This window comes from Pelobates fuscus, chromosome 8, assembly GCF_036172605.1.
Source record: "Pelobates fuscus isolate aPelFus1 chromosome 8, aPelFus1.pri, whole genome shotgun sequence".
NCBI lineage: Eukaryota > Metazoa > Chordata > Amphibia > Anura > Pelobatidae > Pelobates > Pelobates fuscus.
The window spans coordinates 120,639,460-120,661,946 of NC_086324.1; positions in this window are offsets into that span (position 1 = coordinate 120,639,460).

The following is a 22,487-nucleotide window of genomic DNA, read 5'->3' on the forward strand; positions in this document are numbered from 1 at the left end:
CAACATATTCAAAAATCACCCAGATCGGATCAGGGGTTCAAGAGTTTCATGGAGGTCTTAGTTTGACTGACTGCACACGATGCTCCTGCCCAGAAATAGTTACATGAGTTTAGGTTGTACGGTCGGTCTATTTCGGAAAGTCTGTAAACTGAACAAATCCACACCGGTACCCCCTGGCTCATAGGTAGCGTTTGTTCCCCTAGTTTGTGGGAACAAAACTACCGAATAGCGCTCTCCTGGCTAGTCGGTGAAGGGAAGCAGGCATTCGCAAAGTTTGACCGGCGTTTGGGAAGTCGAGTGTCCGATTTTGGTTCCAAACACTCGGCAACCAAGTCCCACTGCCTCCTTTCGTGTGAACAAGATATGCCACACAGGAAGAGCACTTAATTCTATGGTTTCCTTTGAAGTTAATGAGCCAGGGGAGTGGTTGGTGTTCGGTAGTTTTATCTACCGAACAAGAAAAATCCAATGCAATGAAAAAAAACGAAGTAGTTGCTTCACACCCAGTGAAAGCCGATCCACTCCAGCTCTCCCAATGGTAGGGAGGCTGGGTGAAATAAAATTGAACTAAAACACATAATTTGTGAGTGTCTGTCATGTTGTGTGTGTTTGTAGGTAACCAGACCCTCTCCGATCTTATGGGAACAGTATTCATACTTGCCTTTTTCCCCCACGCCGTGCTGGCCCAGCATCTGTGGCTGAGCTAATCAAACTTGATGATCTCAGCTAATCCAGTGCTTTCCTATAGACAAGTATTGGGAAGTTATTGTGAATGTGCTGTAAAACGATGCACCAATCAGCATCTCCTCATAGAGATTCATTGAATCAATGTATCTCTATGGGGAACGTTGAACGCCTCCATGTAGTGTATGGAGACTCTGAATGTAGGTGCTGCACACGGATAGGAAGCACTTTGGTAGCCAACTTTTCTCTGAAAAGGCTATAGGGACAGGCTACATTAAACTGCAGTGATCCTGGTGACTATCCCTTTAATACCGTATTTATCGGCGTATAACACGCACCGGCGTATAACACGCACCTCATTTTTAGAAAGAAATTCCAGGAAATTTCCCCCCCTCCCATAGTATTCCCCCCCCTCATCCCATAGTATTCCCCCCTCATCCCATAGTGTTCCCCCCTCATCCCATAGTGTCCCCCCCATTCCATAGTATTCCCCCCCTCCCCTCCCATAGTATTCTCCCCCCTCCCCTCCCATAGTATTCTCCCCCTCCCCTGCCATAGTATTCTCCCCCTCCCCTGCCACAGTATTCTCCCCCTCCCCTGCCACAGTATTCCCCCCCTCCCCTGCCATAGTATTCTCCCCCCCTCCCCTCCCATAGTATTCTCCCCCCCTCTCCTCCCATAGTATTCTCCCCCCTCCCCTCCCATAGTATTCTCCCCCCCTCCCCTCCCATAGTATTCTCCCCCCCTCCCCTCCCATAGTATTCTCCCCCCCTCCCCTCCCATAGTATTCTCCCCCCCCTCCCCTCCCATAGTATTTTCCCCCTCCCCTCCCATAGTATTTTCCCCCTCCCCTCCCATAGTATTCTCCCCCTCCCCTCCCATAGTATTCTCCCCCTCCCCTCCCATTCTCCCCTCCCCTCCCATAGTATTCTCCCCCCCTCCCATAGTGTACTTCCCCCCCCCTCCCCTCCCATAGTGTACTTCCCCCCCCCCCTCCCCTCCCATAGTGTACTTCCCCTCCCATAATTACTTACCTGTCCTGAAGCGTGGGCCGGCTTCACAGCTTGCACCGCGGTACAGGAACTTTAATTTCATGTTCCGGTTTCCAGAGGGACTGAAAGGAAGTGTGCACACTATTGTGCACACTTCCTTTCAGTCCCGCCGGAAACCGGAACATGAAATTAAAGTTCCTGTACCGCGGTGCAAGCTGTGAAGCCGGCCCACGCTTCAGGACAGGTAAGTAATTATGGGATATCGGCGTATAACACGCACCCACGATTTCCCCCCCTATTTTCAGGGGAAAAAAGTGCGTGTTATACGCCGATAAATACGGTAATTGTATTTTTGTCATTGAAAATAAAGCTTTGAAAGTTAAAAAAAAAAAAAAGGCTCCTAATTTTTTTTTTTAGCTGGCTTCTAGATTCAAAGCAAATTTGTCAACAGCAACTGCTTCCTGATTACCTTAAATACCATAACAAATAAAAAATATGTTTGGCAACATAAAAACATATATAAATTAAACACAATAAAGCACCAATGGCTGACGAGAAAACATAAATTATGCAGTATATATAAAAATAACAAATCGCACAGCGCTGGCACCCTGCCGTATGTACCAGTAAATAGGAAACACATTTCAACATGGATCAGTCTTTTAGTGTTCTGAGCCAGCAAATGGAAATAGTTTTAAATTTTTTATTTTGTTAAAGGGAAACTATTGGCAGCTAGACAACTTCAGCTCGGTAAATCATTAAATTTTGAGAAATTGCAATGATTACACTGCAGGACTAAGCCTCTGGTGGCTGTCAGACAATCTGCCAATCTACAATAGGCACTTCCTGTTGGTTAAGTGACTTTTGGTCGTCTACTGCTAGATGTCCTTACGCTCTGCATGAGGATATCCAGCACCAGTAAAATCCCCATAGGAAAGCATTGAAGCAACCACCGATGGCGGAGAAGGCGGAGTGTTGACCCATTGCCAAGGGAGATCAGCACTGAAATTGGGTATATAAGTCTGTTTTTTTGTTTGTTTTTAACCCTTTCCACGCTGGGGTTGAGGGGAACTATAGTGTAAGGAATACAACTTTGTATTTCTTACACTATACAATCCCTTTGTTTTTGAGTGTTTGAGGTTTATCAATGCGTTAACATGAGCACCTTGTATAATTTTTTTTCAATGTATCATTTTTATTACAATTTTAACAATATATACATATATAGGAACAGAAACAAACCATGTGGTGCCATTTGGTTATGAAGCACAGTTTTGCCAAACTCTAATAGTAATGAGGTATAACAAGATACCACAATATGCATATGTAAAATACTACATTTTGAAACATGGTGCCATCCAAGATGACCACCTGTTATTGAATTGATGCAGAGAACCAAGAAGTCTATAGGACATTTCCTCATAAATTTTATTCATGACAACTCTCTCTAGAACAACCAAATTAGGGGGTCGGTAGATTTCCAAGCTTGAGCCGCACTAGATTTTACCGATATTCATATATGCGTGACAATAGTTTATATTTAATTGGGGATAAGGAAACACGTCAAAGAGAAACATTTGTGGAAGCAGTAGAAAGGAAATCCCATCACTGATGCAACAGTCTGAACTGTGGTCCAAAAGTTTGTAATTTCGAGGTAGAACGAGAATGTATGTTAGAACGGGGACACAAATGGAAATAACATTGATAAATAGTGAGGTTGAAAATACCATTTCATTAACAGTTTGCGATGTGTTTCCCAGTGAATTAAACATGAATCATACAAATGGCATTGGACCATTCTGCCTGCGAGAGGTGTTTACCCAGTTCTTACTCCCATTTAACCGATAGTACAACTTATCGAGCCTTGAGAGGTCATATAACACAATGAAAGAAACTTAGCGGATTTATTTCCACCTATGCACATCTTCCCAAAATCATTGACCAACTCTGGTTGTAGCCGGTTCCTTTCTGAGGTAGTAAAACATTCTTGATCCTAGAATAGCTCTCTAAGTGGGAGGATAATTGCCTGTAGAGTATGAAAAGGTTTTACATTTAATGAGGAGAAAATGTAAGACACTCTGGAGATGCTTCTTGCACTCCAAGAGGTAATGTTTAGAATCCAGAGAATTAAACTCCACATTATGCAGTGGAGCTAGCAGCAATATATGCAAGGAAGAGATCAATTTGTGTTTAAATTCATGCCAGACCTGTAGTGAAAAACATGTCATCAACAAAAGTGAAAGTGGGGCATGTCATGATACCGGCACCCACAATAACTGGACTAGAGTGAATGTTACCGGTAGGTACAAATTTTCTAGCATAGACCATATTGGGGGATCGGGGCTTTTAAAAATCTGTAGTATCTAGGAGAGAGGTGATGCTCTATAATAGGTTTTAATGTCAGGAATACAGCTAGCTCAGCCTCTATCCCTTCCTGTACCCACCTCAGTCCCTATGCCCAGGGTGACCAGTTTCACCATGTTTACAGGGACATATGTAGGTTTCTCATATTTATGAAAAGAGCTGCCCTGCAGTGTGTATAATGCATATTCTGCATTATTGCCTAATTGTTTAATCTAACAAACCTTTTGCATTCTACATACTACAGGAGCTACCCTTTTGATGTGCTGCCCATCAATATGTGATATGTTTCCCAGAAAACATGGTGGATCTGGTCATCCTGAATTTGTCGTTTGGCCCCCCCCCCCCCCCTCTCCCTCTCCCCCCACCCACCACAACCCTGTGGTTCCCCTCCTCTCTCTACAGCCATATCTCCCTGCTGCGAGGGAGCACTTTCCCCTGAGTGCTCTGCTCAGCTCCCTCGCACGCCGCAGACGTCATATTCCGGCTCCTGGGATCACTCTGCAGCGCGAGAGGGAGCTGAGCAGAGAGCTCAGGGGAAAGTGCTCCCTCGCCAGCTCCGCCCGCCTGCCCGGCTTGTCAGTTAGCCGCAAGGCTAACAAGACATTTGCCCTGGGCATTTGGGGCGGCTTTTTTTTTTGCCGCCCCCTGGAAAATGCTGCCCAAGGCAAATGCTTTATTTGCCTCGCGGCTAATACGTCCCTGTATATAGCACCAATATATTCTGCAGCACTGTACAATAGGTAATACAAGACAAACTACTAATTCTAACACAACGTGTTGACATACAGAAGCACAACATCACAATCAGCATCCCAAAAACACATGTTTGAAAGGCTACTTATAAGTTTGCACGTGTGGAGGATGCTGCATGCCTGCAAGGGGTACTCTATCCAAAACGGTGTTTTATCAAAATTGGATTAATCTCTTAAAAGTTAATCTGGCACTGTTTGGAGGCCCTGCAGGTGTAGAAGTTATGACTGTGTGGCTCTCACGTAGCCATTGTGAGTGTTTGACAGCTTACACATAGTGATGTCCCGAACTGTTTGCTGGCGAATAGTTCCTGGCGAACATCACATGCGCTGTTCGGTCCGCCCTCTATTCGTCTTCATTGAGTAAACTTTGACCCTGGCCTGTACCTCACAGTCAGCAGACACATTCCAGCCATTCAGCAGCAGACCCTCCCTCCCAGACCCTCCCACCTCCTGGACAGCATCCATTTTACATTCATTGTGATGCTGCATTCTTAGTGAGATTAGGGACAGTGTAGCTGCTGCTGATTTGATAGGGAAATTGATAGCTAGGTTACTGTATTCAGTGTCCACTACAGTCCTGAAGGACTCATCTGATCTCTGCTGTAAGGACAGCACGCCAAAAAGCCCTTTTTAGGGCTAGAACATCAGTCTGCTTTTTTTTTTCTGTGTAATGTAATTGCAGTTGTCTGCCTGCCAGCCAGCCTGTGTGTCAGGCTCACAGCATATACTGTGCCCACTTGCCCAGTGCCACCACTCACTCACTGGTGTCACAATAGCTTGCATTTAAACAAAAAAAAAACTTTTTTAATGTAGTATAATAGCAGTCAGTTTCCTTCACTATTGTGCGTTTCAGGGCCTGCCCAGTGCCACCACTCACTCACTGGTGTCACAATAGCTTGAATTTAACAAAAACAAAACTTTTTGGACTGTAATATAAAAGCAGTCAGTTTCCTTCACTAGTGTGCGTTTCAGGGTCTGCCAGGGCACAGTGTCACACCAGTGCAACTCATATCTGGTGTAACAGTAGTGTTCCTTTAAAAAAAAAAAACATTTTGACTGTAATAGATTGAATAGCAGTTAGTTGTCTGCCAGCGTGTGTGTCAGGCTCGCAGCATATACTGTGCCCACTTGCCCAGTGCCACCACTCATATCTGGTGTCACAATAGCTTGCATTTAACAAAAACAAAACTTTTTGGGCTGTAATATAATGCAGTCAGTTTCCTTCACTAGTGTGCGTTTCAGGGCCTGCCCAGTGCCACCACTCACTCACTGGTGTCACAATAGCTTGCATTTAACAAAAACAAAACTTTTTGGGCTGTAATATAATGCAGTCAGTTTCCTTCACTAGTGTGCGTTTCAGGGCCTGCCCAGTGCCACCACTCACTCACTGGTGTCACAATAGCTTGCATTTAACAAAAAAAAACTTTTTGGACTGTGATATAATAGCAGTCAGTTTCCTTCACTAGTGTGCGTTTCAGGGTCTGCCAGGGCACAGTGTCACACCAGTGCAACTCATATCTGGTGTAACAGTAGTGTACATTTAAAAAAAAAAAAATAGAATTTTGACTGTAATAGATTGAATAGCAGTTAGTTGTCTGCCAGCGTGTGTGTCAGGCTCACAGCGTATACTGTGCCCACTTGCCCAGTGCACCACTCACTCACTGGTGTCACAATAGCTTGCATTTAACAAAAAAAAACCTTTTTGTACTGTAATATAATAGCAGTCAGTTTCCTTCAAGAGTGTGCGTTTCAGGGCCTGCCAGGGCACAATGTCACACCAGTGCAACTCATATCTGGTGTAACAGTAGTGTACATTTTAAAAAAAATTGAATTTTGACTGTAATAGATTGAATAGCAGTTAGTTGTCTGCCAGCGTGTGTGTCAGGCTCACAGCGTATACTGTGCCCACTTGCCCAGTGCCACCACTCACTCACTGGTGTCACAATAGCTTGCATTTAACAAAAAAAAACCTTTTTGTACTGTAATATAATAGCAGTCAGTTTCCTTCAAGAGTGTGCGTTTCAGGGCCTGCCAGGGCACAATGTCACACCAGTGCAACTCATATCTGGTGTAACAGTAGTGTACATTTAAAAAAAAAAATAGAATTTTGACTGTAATAGATTGAATAGCAGTTAGTTGTCTGCCAGCGTGTGTGTCAGGCTCGCAGCGTATACTGTGCCCACTTGCCCAGTGCCACCACTCATATCTGGTGTCACAATAGCTTGCATTTAACAAAAACTAAACTTTTTTGACTGTAATATAATAGCAGTCAGTTTCCTTCACGAGTGTGTGCGTTTCAGGGCCTGCCAGGGCACAGTTTCACAGCAGTGTAACTCATATCTGGTGTAACAGTAGTGTACATTGTTTTAAAAAAAAAATGTTTTGACTGTAATAGATTGAATAGCAGTTAGTTGTCTGCCAGCGTGTGTGTCAGGCTCACAGCGTATACTGTGCCCACTTGCCCAGTGCCACCACTCATATCTGGTGTCACAATAGCTTGCATTTAACAAAAAAAAACCTTTTTGGACTGTAATATAATAGCAGTCAGTTTCCTTCACGAGTTTGCGTTTCAGGGCCTGCCAGGGCACAGTGTCACACCAGTGCCACTCATATCTGTTGTCACAGTAGCTTGCACGCATAGTACCACTAATCGAAAAAAAAATGACAGGCAGAGGCAGGCCACCCCGCAGGGGCCGTCGTGGTCGTGGTTCTGTGATTCCCTTTGGCCCTAGAATAATGCCCAGTGTTCAGAGGCCACGTACCCTGAACTCGAAAAGTTATGAGGATATAGTTGACTGGCTAACACAGGACACCCAATCTTCTACAGCTTACGCTCGGAACCTCGACGCACCATCCTCCTCCAGCTTAGCTTCGGGCACCTCTCAAGTTACCACTCGCCCGCCTGCCGCCACCACTAACACTAGCACCACAGCCGCTTCACTTGGTATGTCAGAGTTATTTACACATCAGTTGGAAGAAATGAGTGATGCGCAACCATTATTGCCAGAGGATGTAGATAACAGGGATATGTCTTAGTCAGGCAGCATTACACACGTGCGGTGTGATGATGATGATGTTGTACCCACTGCTGCTTCCTTTGCTGAGTTGTCAGATACAAGTGAAGCGGTTGATGATGACGATGCGTCCGTGGATGTCACGTGGGTGCCCGCTAGAAGAGAAGAAGAACAGGAGGAAAGTTCAGATTTGGAGACAGAGAGGAGGAGGAGGAGACGAGTTGGAAGCAGGGGGAGGTCGTCGCAAGGAGCTAGTGGCACAGTCAGACAGCATGCAGCGGCACCCGGGGTCAGCCAGACAGCACGCCAATTAACGCATGCTGTTGCCACCACCAGAATGCCGTCATTGCAGAGCTCAGCAGTGTGGCATTTTTTTGTGTGTCTGCCTCTGACAACAGCGATGCCATTTGCAACCTGTGCCAAAAGAAACTGAGTCGTGGGAAGTCCAACAACCACCTAGGTACAACTGCTTTGCGAAGGCACATGATCGCACATCACAAACGCCTATGGGATCAACACATGAGTACAAGCAGCACACAAACTCAAAGCCGCCATCCTCCTCCTGGTCCAGCATCTTCAGCCACGTTAACCACTGGTGTCCTCCTTGCCCCCTCTCAACCATCCGCCCCTCCGTCTCTCGCCTTGAGCAGTTCCTGCTCATCTGCCCACAGTCAGGTGTCTGTCAAGGACATGTTTGAGCGTAAGAAGCCAATGTCACAAAGTCACCCCCTTGCCCGGCGTCTGACAGCTTGCTTGACTGAACTCTTAGCCCGCCAGCTTTTACCATACAAGCTGGTGGAGTCTGAGGCATTCAAAAAATTTGTAGCTATTGGGACACCACAGTGGAAGGTAGCCGGACGAAATTTCTTTGCACAAAAGGCAATCCCCAACCTGTACTCGATTGTGCAAAAGGAAGTAATGGCATGTCTGGCACACAGTGTTGGGGCAAGGGTCCATCTGACCACTGTTACCTGGTCTGCAAAGCATGGTCAGGGCAGGTATATCACCTACACTCAGGGCCGGCCTTAGGCATTTAGACGCCCTGTGCGAAAAATCTTCACAGCGCCCCCCCCCCACGTCATCCATGTATGCTGTTATGTTTGTGTTGTCTGTGTATGTAATAGTACGTGTGATGACTGTGTGTGATATGTATGCTATGTGTGATATTTGTAATGGGTATATTAACAGTGTGTGATATGCGTGTATTGGTTGTATGTGACACACACACACACACACAGAGTCAGACGGCCATACACACACAGGAAGACATCCACACACACACACACAGAGACACACACAGGCAGACAGTCACACACACACACAGACACACACAGGCAGACAGTCAGTCATACACACAGACACACACAGACAGTAATACACACAGAGGCAGACAGTAATACACACAGACACACACACAGTCATACACACAGAGGCAGACAGTCATACACACACACACACACACACGCAGACAGTCATACACACAGACACACACAGGCAGACAGTCATACACACAGACACACACAGGCAGACAGTCATACACACAGACACACACAGGCAGACAGTCATACACACAGACACAGAGAGGCAGACAGTCATACACACAGAGGCAGACAGTCATACACACAGAGGCAGTCATACACAGTCACACACACAGAGGCAGACAGTAATACACACAGACAAACACACAGAGGCAGACAGTAATACACACAGACACACAGTGGCAGACAGTCATATACACACACACACACACACACACACGCAGACAGTCATACACACACACAGACACACACAGGCAGATAGTCATACACACAGAGGCAGACAGTCATACACACAGACACACACACAGAGGCAGACAGTAATACACACAGACACAGTGGCAGACAGTCATATACACACACACACAGTCATACACACACACACAGGCAGACAGTCATACATACACACACACACACACAGAGACACACACAGGCAGACAGTCATACACAGGCAGACAGTCATACACACAGTCATACACACAGACATACAGAGGCAGACAGTCATATACACACACACACACACACAGAGGCAGGCAGTCATACACACACACACACACACAGAGGCAGACAGTCATACACACAGACACACAGAGGCAGACAGTCATACACACAGGCAGAGAGTCACACTCACCTGACAATCACACAGTTACCTGTGGAGTTCATTGTTGAGGCAGTGCAGCTCCTGGTGACTGTTTGGTGGGGAAGCAGGGACTCCTTCCTGCTTCCCCTGCAGCAGTTTTCCGGCGCTTTTAGCTCCGCCCCCGCCGCACGGTAAGCTCCGCCCCCGCTGCAAATTTTTTTTTTTAAAAAAATGTTGTTTATTTGTTTTTTTTAATCGGCTGTGCGGCCGCACGGCGCCCCCTGCTCCATGGCGCCCTGTGCGGCCGCACAGCTCGCACACCCCTAAGGCCGGCCCTGCCTACACTGCACATTGGGTAAACCTGCTGACGGCTGCCAAGCATGGAATGCGTGGCTCTGCAGAGGAGTTGGTGACACCGCCACGACTTGCAGGCAGGCCTGCTGCCACCTCCTCTACTCCTCCTACTCCATCCTCTTCCATAACCTCCTCGGCTGAGTCCTCTTCTGCTTCTGCGTCTTGCTCCACATCAACGGCACCCCCCCAGCTCCCCAGGTACTGTTCCACATCCCGGATACGGCAGTGTCACGCCGTTTTGGGGTTGACTTGCCTGAAAGCAGAGAGTCACACCGGACCAGCACTCCTGTCCGCCCTGAATGCACAGGTGGATCAGTGGCTGACTCCGCACCAACTGGAGATCGGCAAAGTGGTTTGTGACAACGGAAGAAATTTGTTGGCGGCATTGCATTTGGGCAAGTTGACACATGTGCCGTGCATAACAAAATAGAAGGAAAGTCGAGGCACTCCAAGGTACAAATCAGGCAATTTTATTGAACCCACTCCATCGCAACGTTTCGACCTACACGGTCTTTGTCAAGCTACTAAGTGCATGTATACATTCATTTTTATAGGAATACAAGTGATTAACAATTAACAAGATCCCATCAAACAATTAGTTAAAATTACATCCATATAGAACCCCCAGAATGGCCACATTGATAGTAAAGGCTAACAGCTGTGTCACGAGTGCCAATTAACTCAATTGGAAGCTTTCTCAATCAGTACCATCCCTGGGATATGGAGACAAAATTGGAAAAAATTTAAATTAAAAAGGTAAATATCACAGTAATAAACAATAAAATGAATCAAAGCCAGATCGAGTCCAATTTCTCTTCAAGCATTACTATTAATAACTTTAGTATGATAATATTTGATTCTCTGACATATATAATATAGAATATATACGTATGTAAAAAAATAAAAGAACATATATAAAAGTGATAAAGATAAACACGTAAACACGATAAAGATAAACGTGCATTGCACATGTGTGTAATCTGATCGTACAATGCTTTGTGCATAAGTACCCGGGCTTACAGGATGTCCTTAAGCAGGCCAGGAAGGTGTGTGGCCATTTCAGGCGTTCCTACACGGCCATGGCACACTTATCCGATATCCAGCGGCGAAACAACATGCCAGTGAGGCGCTTGATTTGCGACAGCCCGACACATTGGAATTCAACACTCCTAGTGTTCGACCGCCTGCTCCAACAAGAAAAAGCTGTTAACGAGTATTTGTATGACCGGGGTGCTAGGACAGCCTCTGCGGAGCTGGGAATTTTTTTGCCACGTTACTGGACGCTCATGCGCAATGCCTGTAGGCTCATGCGTCCTTTTGAGGAGGTGACAAACCTAGTCAGTCGCACCGAAGGCACCATCAGCGACATCATACCATTTGTTTTCTTCCTGGAGCGTGCCCTGCGAAGAGTGCTGGATCAGGCCGTAGATGAGCGTGAAGAGGAAGAGTTGTGGTCACCATCACCACCAGAAATGCTGGAAGAGGATTGTGAGGAAGAGGAGTCAGAGGAGGAATGTGGCTTTGAGGAGGAGGAGGAAGACCAACCACAACAGGCATCCCAGGGTGCTCGTTGTCACCTATCTGGTACCCGTGGTGTTGTACGTGGCGGGGGGGAAGAACATACCTTCAGAGAGATCACTGAGGACGAGGAACAGGACATGAGTAGCTCGGCATCCAACCTTGTGCAAATGGGGTCTTTCATGCTGTCGTGCCTGTTGAGGGACCCTCGTATAAAAAGGCTGAAGGAGAACGACCTGTACTGGGTGTCCACGCTACTAGCAGAAAGTGCCTGAAATGTTACCGAATTACGGCAAGTCGGAAAGGATGCAGCAGTTCCAAAATCAATTAAAAAGTATGCTTTACGGGGGGCGGGGCCTGACCGCCGACGGGATCAGACGTGTTTCGTCTGAGCTCCCGCTCCGGGGCCCGAGCAACGGGGCTAATCGGCGGTGCACCGGGGGCACCAAACTACATTGTGGGCTCAGCTGATCCCCAGCCACTGGGGAACGCGGTGATACCGCTCCAGACCTCACCCGTCACCGACGACGCTCCGGCACAGACCCGGAGCTAGCTGGAGCTTGAGCCGGGATGAGACGGCCGCTCTCCCGGGTCTCTGGCCGGCGTCACGCTCCCCCCCCCCTCTGGAACGGGGGGGTTATCCCGGTCTGCAAGGGCGCCAACTCACATCAAGCTGGGCCTACAACAACCGTCCGGGAGTGAAATAATTACCAGGCAACGTTCCTAAGATGGCCGCCGCACACCAGCCATGTGCGCTCACTCAGCACCATCAGACCACCAAGGCCATGCAGGCGGACTACACAAGACAAAGGTACAGTCCAGGGGCATCAAGCAGGGAGGAATACAGAGCGGGAACAAACAGAGTAAAGCAACCCCACGGGGGCCCGCAGAACCTAGCATTGCCTGCCCCGAGGAGAAAGACCAGAGGGACTGAAACACCTAATTGCCCTGCCAGAAACAATCTTCCCTACCAGCCCAGACCTGAGCCACCGTAATCACTGTTACAAGCCACCGAAACTGCATAGGAAGATGCCACTGCACCACTGGGGCACAAGAGGCACTTACCAAGTACCGGAGTGGGCTGACACCCCAGACAAAGAACTCAGAGACTGCACCTCATAATACCTGTGGCATCAGCCTTATTTTGGGATAACCCTGCGACACATGCCTGTCAAACATGCTTTATGACATGCTTAAATAACCTCGTTAACGCGACGCCTGTTCCTGGACTCCACGACAAGCGCTGGACCCGCAAAATCAGTGGACTACGCCCGAAATTACGCATTGACGACTGAGTGCATCATACCCACTGCATTTTATCCCAGTGTCCCACCTCACCCTCCACTAACATGAATAATAGACACTGTATAGCGTATATATTTCCAGGGGGAGTGTGGGGGGAATGTGTGCTAGCCATCTAAGTAACCTAGAACAAGTAGTGCCATAGCATACGCGGAAGCCATCTTGTGATAAAGCCGCACTTAATGCCTGTGAAGCGGTGCCATTATCCGGTTGTTCCTCCTTACTTGTATAAGCGCCCTAGCTAAGCAACTGATTACTTGTATAAGCGCCCTAGATAAGCAACTGATTACTTGTATAAGCGCCCTAGATAAGCAACTGATTACTTGTATAAGTGCCCTAGATAAGCGATTGTACACACGTTCTAGTTTTCCATAGAACAGTCAGGAAATGGTTAGATACTAAAGCGATGTCACTCAATTTAAATATAACTTTTAAGCTACAGTTACTAATTGATAAAGCAACTTATTACGACAATAGTAGTTACCTAGCTTGTAACTAGCCTGTATTACTAAATTAAAAAAATTGTGCGCTTGATCTAAATGCTGTACAACAGTGAACGACTACGTGTTTTTAAACTGTTTGCAATTGTTGTTGTGGCATGGTTGACATGCAACTGTTATTTCATGCACAGTAAAAATAAAGAATTTAAAAAAAAAAAAAGTATGCTTTACACAGCGTATAAGGGTGATGTCACAGCACAACGGGAATCTAACAGGGGAAGAGGTGAAAGTAATCCTCCTCCTCCCACGACCACGCCGGCAAGGACAGGACACTTTACAGACGTGTTGTTGATGGAGGACATGCAGAGCTTTTTAAGTCCTATGCATCACCACAGCCCTTCGGGGTCCACCCTCAGAGAGCGCCTCGACCGACAGGTAGCAGACTACCTCGCCTTAACTGCAGATATCGACACTCTGAGGAGCGATGAACCCCTTGACTACTGGGTGTGCAGGCTTGACCTGTGGCCTGAGCTATCCCAATTTGCGATAGAACTTCTGGCCTGCCCCGCTTCAAGTGTCCTGTCAGAAAGGACCTTCAGTGCAGCAGGAGGTATTGTCACTGAGAAGAGACGTCGCCTAGGTCAAAAAAGTCTAGATTACCTCACCTTTATTAAGATGAATGAGGGATGGATCCCGAAGGGACTGACAGTGGACGATACATTCGACTAAAAAAGGCCTGATGAGGGGGACTACTTAACACACCACTCCTATCTGGTGGCACATTAGATTGCACGTGCAGTGCCCCAAATTTGAAGTAGGAGGACCGACCAAGCATCTTTTTCCATCTCCCGCTTCCTAAAATCGATGCCTTATATACACGTCCCCTGATAGGGGACGTAACAGTGATTAAACTGATAGGAATAGTACTGCTTAACACACCACTCCTATCTGGTGGCACATTAGATTGCACTCGCAGTGCCCCAAATTTGAAGTAGCAGGACCGACCAAGCATCTTTTTCCATCTCCCGCTTCTTAAAATCGATGCCTTATATACACTTCCCCTGCTAGGTGACGTAACAGGGATTAAACTGATAGGAATAATACTACTTAACACACCACTCCTATCTGGTGGCACATTAGATTGCACGTGCAGTGCCCCAAATTTGAAGTAGGAGGACCGACCAAGCATCTTTTTCCATCTCCTGCTTCCTAAAATCGATGCCTTATATACACGTCCCCTGATAGGGGACGTAACAGGGATTAAACTGATAGGAATAGTACTACTTAACACACCACTCCTATCTGGTGGCACATTAGATTTCACGCACAGTGCCCCAAATTTGAAGTAGGAGGACCGACCAAGCATCTTTTTCCATCTCCCGTTTCCTAAAATCGATGCCTTATATACACGTCCCCTGCTAGGGGACATAACAGGGATTAAACTGATAGGAATAGTACTACTTAACACACCACTCCTATATGGTGGCACACTAGATTGCACGCGCAGTGCCCCAAATTTGAAGTAGGAGGACCGACCAAGCATCTTTTTCCATCTCCCGCTTCCTGGGTGGAGGAAGAGAGACCTTCAATGACATCAGTGAGGACAAGGAACGGGACATGGCTAGCTTGGTATCCAACCTTGTGCAAATGGGGAGTTTGCGTTTCTGCAAATGGACTGTTTGCGGTGCGTTAAACGGGGAGTTTGGTCTGTCACTGTGAAGCGGGAGTAACCCTTACACTACCTGATCGATACAACATCATACCTGATGTTTTGAAGCACGTTATTCCAAACAATTTAGGAATGTTAGGTGATTTATGCCCTTTATGGATTAAAACCAACTATGTAATTTTCCATGGGAGTTTTGCCATGGATCCCCCTCCGGCATGCCACAGTCCAAGTCTTAGTCCCCTTGAAACAACTTTTCCATCACTATTGTGGCCAGAAAGAGTCCTTGTGGGTTTTAAAATTTGCCTGCCCATTGAAGTCTATGGCGGTTCGCCCGGTTCGCCCGTTCGCGAACATTTGCGGAAGTTCCCGTCCGCCGTTCGTGCACCCAAAATTTTATGTTCGCGACATCACTACTTACACATGTTATCTGTGTGAGAGTTGCACAAAGAAGGGGGGAGATTAGTAGTTGTAGCCAAACATTCCTGCCCCAGGAGAGGGGACCTCGATCCATCACTGCCCGAGTGCCCCATGAGTTGTCAGTCTGTCGATAATTAAAGAAACACTCCACTGCCCAAATACAAAAAATATTTTTAAAAATCAGTTTAGTAGTATATTTGAAAACAGCTTTAAAAAAGGCCACACATTTCACACATAAAGTATTTCAGGACGTTAAAATGCTTCAGGGATCTGGTGTGTCTCTTTAAGCATAGGCATAGTTAGACAGGTTAGTAAGAAAGAGCAGAATGTAATTTGCGAATAACATTTTCTCCTGACCTATGGGAATATTTAGTCGAGAATTTAATGTATCTTAATATGTAGAAGAAGTGACACTAGTGCAGGTATGAATATTAAAGGGAAAATTGGTACATGATGGGGTACATTGACATTGTGGCAGGCTTATGCAATGTATGATCATATAGTGTAACTAAACCCCCATTATTTTTTGCCTAGATTAGGTGTTTTTAATAAAACTAGTCAAATCTGTCAGCATCAAAGTAGCTGTTTAGTTGATAAGTGAGTGCGCTGGATTTCTATTTTTACTGTACTTATTGGCCCCCAGCAGCACCGCATTTAAGCATGTTTATGTGAGTGCAGCAAGTCCCTTGTTTTCCCATGAATATTAAAGGGGACAACCCTGGTGGGTTGAATTGGATATCTTACATGGTGTAGAGAGTTTTGTATTTGCTTTCAAAAATTATATAGGACAACAATTTGCACACAGTAGGTTTAGGTAGTGTAAAGATATTGCTTCAAGAATCTCTGCTGGTATAGTACCCATGGCCCCCAGAGGCAAGATGGGATGCCAAGGTGTCTACAATTTTTCACTAATAATGCATAGAAAATCCATCTGATCCAGGGGCTTTATGGGCACTAGGCAAGTTATGGCTTGAGTGACTTCCAACTAGAATGGGGCCTGCAGGGAAGCTACAAAGCTGTATTCCTAGCACTATACGTTCCTCTGGTCCCCACTCCCTTTGAGTGTGGAGAGTATGGGTAGGTAACCTATGTGTTACTCTATTGTGGGCATGGACTAGAGGTGCCGCAACCGTGTAACCAAATATGTCCCATTAAGAGAATTGCCTTCATTGGTCAAATTACCTCTATAGACCATTTTATGGGCCAGCCATTTAGTGACGATGGAATGACCCTCTGTAGTGTATAGATAATATTTATTTAGAGGATTTACAAAAGGAGGGAGTTGCATCCAGTAAGTGGTCATTAAAATACCCCTACCATGCGAGCTGTGGGAAAAAAAGGTAGTAACTGGGCCATGATCATTTCTTGTTTTAGGGCCAATCCCAGCATTTTAGCTTGAAGAGAATCTCCCTATTCACAAGGCATAAGTCAATGCTTCTGTATGTGAAATAAACAGGAGAATAAAAGGGGACCCACTTCCATAGAAAATGTTTTGAGAAATAAGTTAATTTAGTTGTCATTGTTCAAACATCCCTCTAATAGCAGTTTTCTACCTTCACTGAAACTGTCTAGAGCCACTGAATACCCACTCTTCATGAAATAATATGGACACACCTCTGGATTTTGAGAGAGCATAGGTATGAAACACTTGGGTGCAAAGTGGAGATTGTAGCTTAGGAGGAACCTTAACACAGGAATGAGTCTCCCGGAGACATGAAACAGCAGTCTTAGAGGAGACCAGTTCCCATAGGAGAATCCTGCTCTTATGGGGGAGTATTAATTGTCGTCGTCGTCCCCCGGCCCCCACCCCTGAGCGGCAGGTGGGGGCCCTAAATTAGAATAAGGGGGGGACCTAGTGTCCTCGCCCCCACCCCTAAGCGGTGGATGGGGGACCTAAATTAGAATAGGGGGGGACCTATTGTCCTCCCCCTGGCCCCCACACCTGTGCGGTGGATGGGGGACCTAAATTAGAATAAGGGGGGGGACCTATTGTCCTCCCCTCCGGCCCCCAACCCTGTGCGGTGGGTGGGGGCCCTAAATATCAATAAGGGGGGACCTATTGTCCTCCCCCCAGCCCCCACCCCTGAGCGATGGGTCGGGGCCCTAAATAAAAATGTAACCCCCCCCAGGTGACTAGGGGTTCCCAAACCACTAAACACCCCCCTCCCAAGAAAATTAATGAACCCCTACCTACCCTCCTCACCCTAAAAATAGTGAGGGGGGACCAATAACTAGGTACCTGTAAAAAAAAAAAAAAAACTTACCATTTGATGTCTTCTTTTTTCTAAAATCTTCTTTTTTCAGCCCTAAAAAAGGCCAAATAAAAATCCATAATAACAGTCGCACTTTGAATTTTTTTTTTTTTAAACCCGAGCGCATAAAAATGAATCCGGCTCGGGGGGCGGAGCCTGACCAGGAACTGTAATGGCCGCATAGCGCGATAGCTCCCGCCGCCGGGCATACCAAACAGCCACGATACCAGCCGCAAACGGTGCACGGAACCCCCAGTGACACAGCACACATCCCGGAACCCCCACAGCCACCCGCGGACATGGGAGGGGGCCGGAAAAAGCAAGAACAGACGCCATCTGTGGCCCCTCTGTTCCGGCAACCACGAGGTCAGACGCCCTCTTCCCCACAACGGCGGGAAGACTCTGCCTCCGACTCAGACCGCAGTGAGGCAGCAGGCTCATCCTCCACGCCGATCACTAATACTGCTGCGTGAAGCTGCAGCTGACATAAAGAAACATATGGCAGCAGAACTTATGCATATGCATATGCATATGCTCTCCACGCTGCGAGAATTGTTCCTCACAATCCTCCCAGAGGCAACGCCACAAGACCAAGCCATGGACCGAGCGCACAGAGCCATAAAAACCCCTAGCCAAAACCAAATGGCGCCCCGAGATGTAATAGTACGCCTTCACTACTTTACCATTAAAGAAGCCATCATGGCGGCCACACGCAAAACCCCGCCAAAATTTGACGCCATCACTCTCCAGTTTTACCAAGATGTCTCACCCATCACATTAACGAAACGCAGGGAGCTCAAACCCCTCACCAGCGCACTGGCACAGGCAAACATACCATACCGGTAGGGACACCCATTCAAGCTACTAGTCCGCAAACATGACAGTACCCACGTCCTTCAAGACACCTAAAAAATGGCGCCCTTTGCTGCCGCACTGGGCATCAGCCTACCCGAAGCACAAGCGCACTCCAGAAATCCAGCGGACAACGCCAGACCACAAAGGATGCCACTCTGGGAAAAACTACGGACACCCCGGAACCGACCACCCAAGCGCCAGCAGCAAACATCGTCGCAGACTCACGACCGGGACACCTGAATAGCATGGGACCAGTATATTATGGACTCAACCACTCACAGGCAGAGACTTGAAGGGACTGAAAATTTTGATCACCTTCGAGTGCTGGAACGCACACCACTATATCCTTTTACGCTACGATTTTGGCGCTACTTAAGCCATGGTTTATTAAGGTCTAATGGGACACAAAACATACACTGGGACACTAATACAGGGCACTGAAAAGGGCCTACAGCGGGGAAGGGGAGGGAAGGGGAAGGGACCAGGGCACTTGAAGAAAAGAGGGGGGAAAGGAGGGAGGGGATACACGGGGTGGGAAGGGCGGGGGGGAGACAATAGGGAGGTATGCTCTACTGCAGATATGCACAAAATGAGAAAGGGACCCCCTAACGGTTTCCCCATGAAACGCCAAACCCAAAGCAGCCACGCTTGAACACCAGCACATACCCACTGGACCCGATAGAGAGGGCCTAGAGCGAACCCACCCCGGTGCACCAATCACAGCCCACATATACCCGGAGCGGGATGCACACCGAGACCGCACTGTGCAATGCACCATTTAGCACAGTACGGGGGTCACGAGACCCACCCAGATCGGGACAACTCCGCACACCCCACTCCATTAGGCCTGGCACAAAACCTAAGACCAGGCATCTATTATTTCTGTTTTATATGTTCGTATATGTTAAATTTAGTTCAATGGTTTGAATTGGTCTCACCAAGAGGTAACAGGACGGAAACAATATTTAGACACACGGGATACCGCCTACCACCGGGGGGAGGTATTAGCAAAACACTCTCCACCACACAACCATGACAGCTAGCTTGACGTGCATCTCAATCAACTGCAAAGGGCTAAATAACCCCACCAAACGTCACCAACTCATGAGATGGGCAAAACACACTACGCAGACAAACGCCCTTTCCCTCTCCTGAGCCACCACTTCCGGGCCTGCTACCTAGCCAACTCCAACTCAGGCAAACACAACGGAGTGGCGATTCTCCTAAGGAAAATCTGCTCCCTCCAGATCGCCACCACACACAGGGACCCCAATTGCCGCTTCCTCATGGTGGCGGGCACAATAGGCCCGACCAAATATGCGATCACCTCTGTCTATGGCCCCACAACCCCGGACCCGGGATTCTGGCCCACTCTACAGGCACATCTCAGCCTACACCCAAACTACCACCAGATTATAGGCAGACTTCATTTCCACAACCAAACTGATAGACGTATAGAGACTGCAACACCCCACCACACAAGACTACACCTTTTATTCCCACCCACATCAAACCTACTCATGCATAGACTACTTCTTGATTTCCCATCACTACTTCCGCTCATAACAACGACCTCCCTAGGCAACATAATGTGGTCCGACCACGCTGAGATAGCAATCACGTTCCAACCACCACAGATCTCCAGACCCTGGTCCTGGAGACTTAACCCGACACTACTCCACGACCCACAAACCGTACAACAAATCACAACAGAACTTAAAAACTACTTCGCCACAAATAAGGATACAGTACAATCTAAAGCAATAATATGGGCTGCTCACAAAACGGTGATCAGGGGCTCCCTCATTAGCCTAGCCACAGCACACAAAAAAAGACGCCTCGCCCACATACAAAAAACCCTAGCGACCATTAGGGACATTGAATCCCTACATAAAGTCACTCCCATCCCGGACCTCAGTACACAACTCCAACACCAACGACAGGTCCTCAAAAATGCAATGGCAGTGGATGCCACTAGAGCCCTCCAATGGACAAAACAAAAGTTCTACGAAAAGTCCAACAAGGCTGACACACTCCTGGCCCGCAGGCTGCGCAAGCGCATCCAGGCCAAGCAGATAACACGCATACGCACACCATCGGGCCACAACACAGAGATACCCACCAAAATTGCGGAGGCATTCCAACACTACTTTGCAGACCTTTATGACCACTCCCCCCAACACAGGCAACGAACTGCCAACCTACAGGATCGCATCCAACCTTTCTAGACCGAACCCACCTGCCCACACTATCAGATAGCGTGATCACCCAACTCTCCATGGAGATCACAGAGCAAGAAGTAGCAACTGCGATAGGGGCCACCAAACCCAACAAAAGCCCAGGACCGGACGGATATTCGGGCATATATTTCAAAACATTCCAAGATACTCTCCTGCCGACCTAGTACAACTATACAACTCCCTGCTGCAGGGAAACCCGCTTCACAAAGAAATGCTGCAAGCCAACATTTGCCTCCTACCCAAACCCAATCTACCCCTCTCAGATTCAGGCCACTATCGGCCAATATCCCTATTAAATGTAGATATCAAAATATTCACGAAAATACTCTCCAACAGGCTACTACCATACATCACATCAATAATCCACTCGGACCAGGTGGGCTTCATCCCTACTCGCCAAGCTAGTGACAATACCAGGAGGATGCTAGACCTGATATGGGTGGCCAAACAACGCTCCATCCCGACACTACTCCTATCCCTAGACGCCGAGAAGGCATTTGATAGGTTACTCTGGCCATTTCTCTTTGCAACTCTGGAGAAACTCAGATTCCCCAAACCGTTCCAAGACGCCCTGCGAACGATTTACTCCAATCCTACTGCTAACCTACTCATACCAAAATACCTCATCTCTATCTACAATGGCACTAGGCAGGGCTACCCCCTATCCCCCATCCTGTTTGCCCTCTCACTTGAACCACTACTGCATCTCATCCGCACCACACCCCAGATCACAGGCATCAAAATCCGCACACAAACATACAAAGCGGCGGCATATGCCGATGATCTGATGCTGTCACTCACAGACCCGCAAATCGCACTCCCACCACTTCTCAAACTCATAGACGACTACTCAGAGGAATCGGGGTACAAATTAAATCTAGACAAAACTGAAGCACTCATGCTGACAATAGAAGAAAACCATAGACAAACACTACGGAACACATATGCTTTCAAATACAACGCCTCACACATCTCGTACCTAGGGATCGCGCTACCAGCGGAACTACATTGCACATACGCATTAAACTACACACCGATGATACAAAAAATCACGGAAGGGGCGTGGCTTAGCGGTCTGAGAAGATGGCAGCTTGATCCTTGAGCTCCCCGCAGGTTCAGCCCGTAACCTCGCCTAAACCGCACTCTGACCACAGTGATGGGGAAGACTCATCGAGCCTCACATGCCCAATGACCGGGGGATGCCCCAAAGGGAACCCCGACCCCGACCATGAAGCGATACCTGCTCGCACAGGCGGACTTGGATCCGCAGGCCTCCAAGGACTCCACGGAGTCGGACATTTTCTCTGCGCACTCCCCAACGGGAGAGCAGGCCCCCACGACACGTGCAGCATGGGATGCCGCAGTACCGGACCTTATGGCCCTGCTGAAGGACTTATCCACAAAAGCAGACCTCAAGACGGCCAACGCTGAGCTGCGCACGTCGATCACAACGGAACTCCACGCGCTGAGAGAAGACATACAAGGCCTCAACCAGCGAGTAGCACAGATTGAAGCGGAC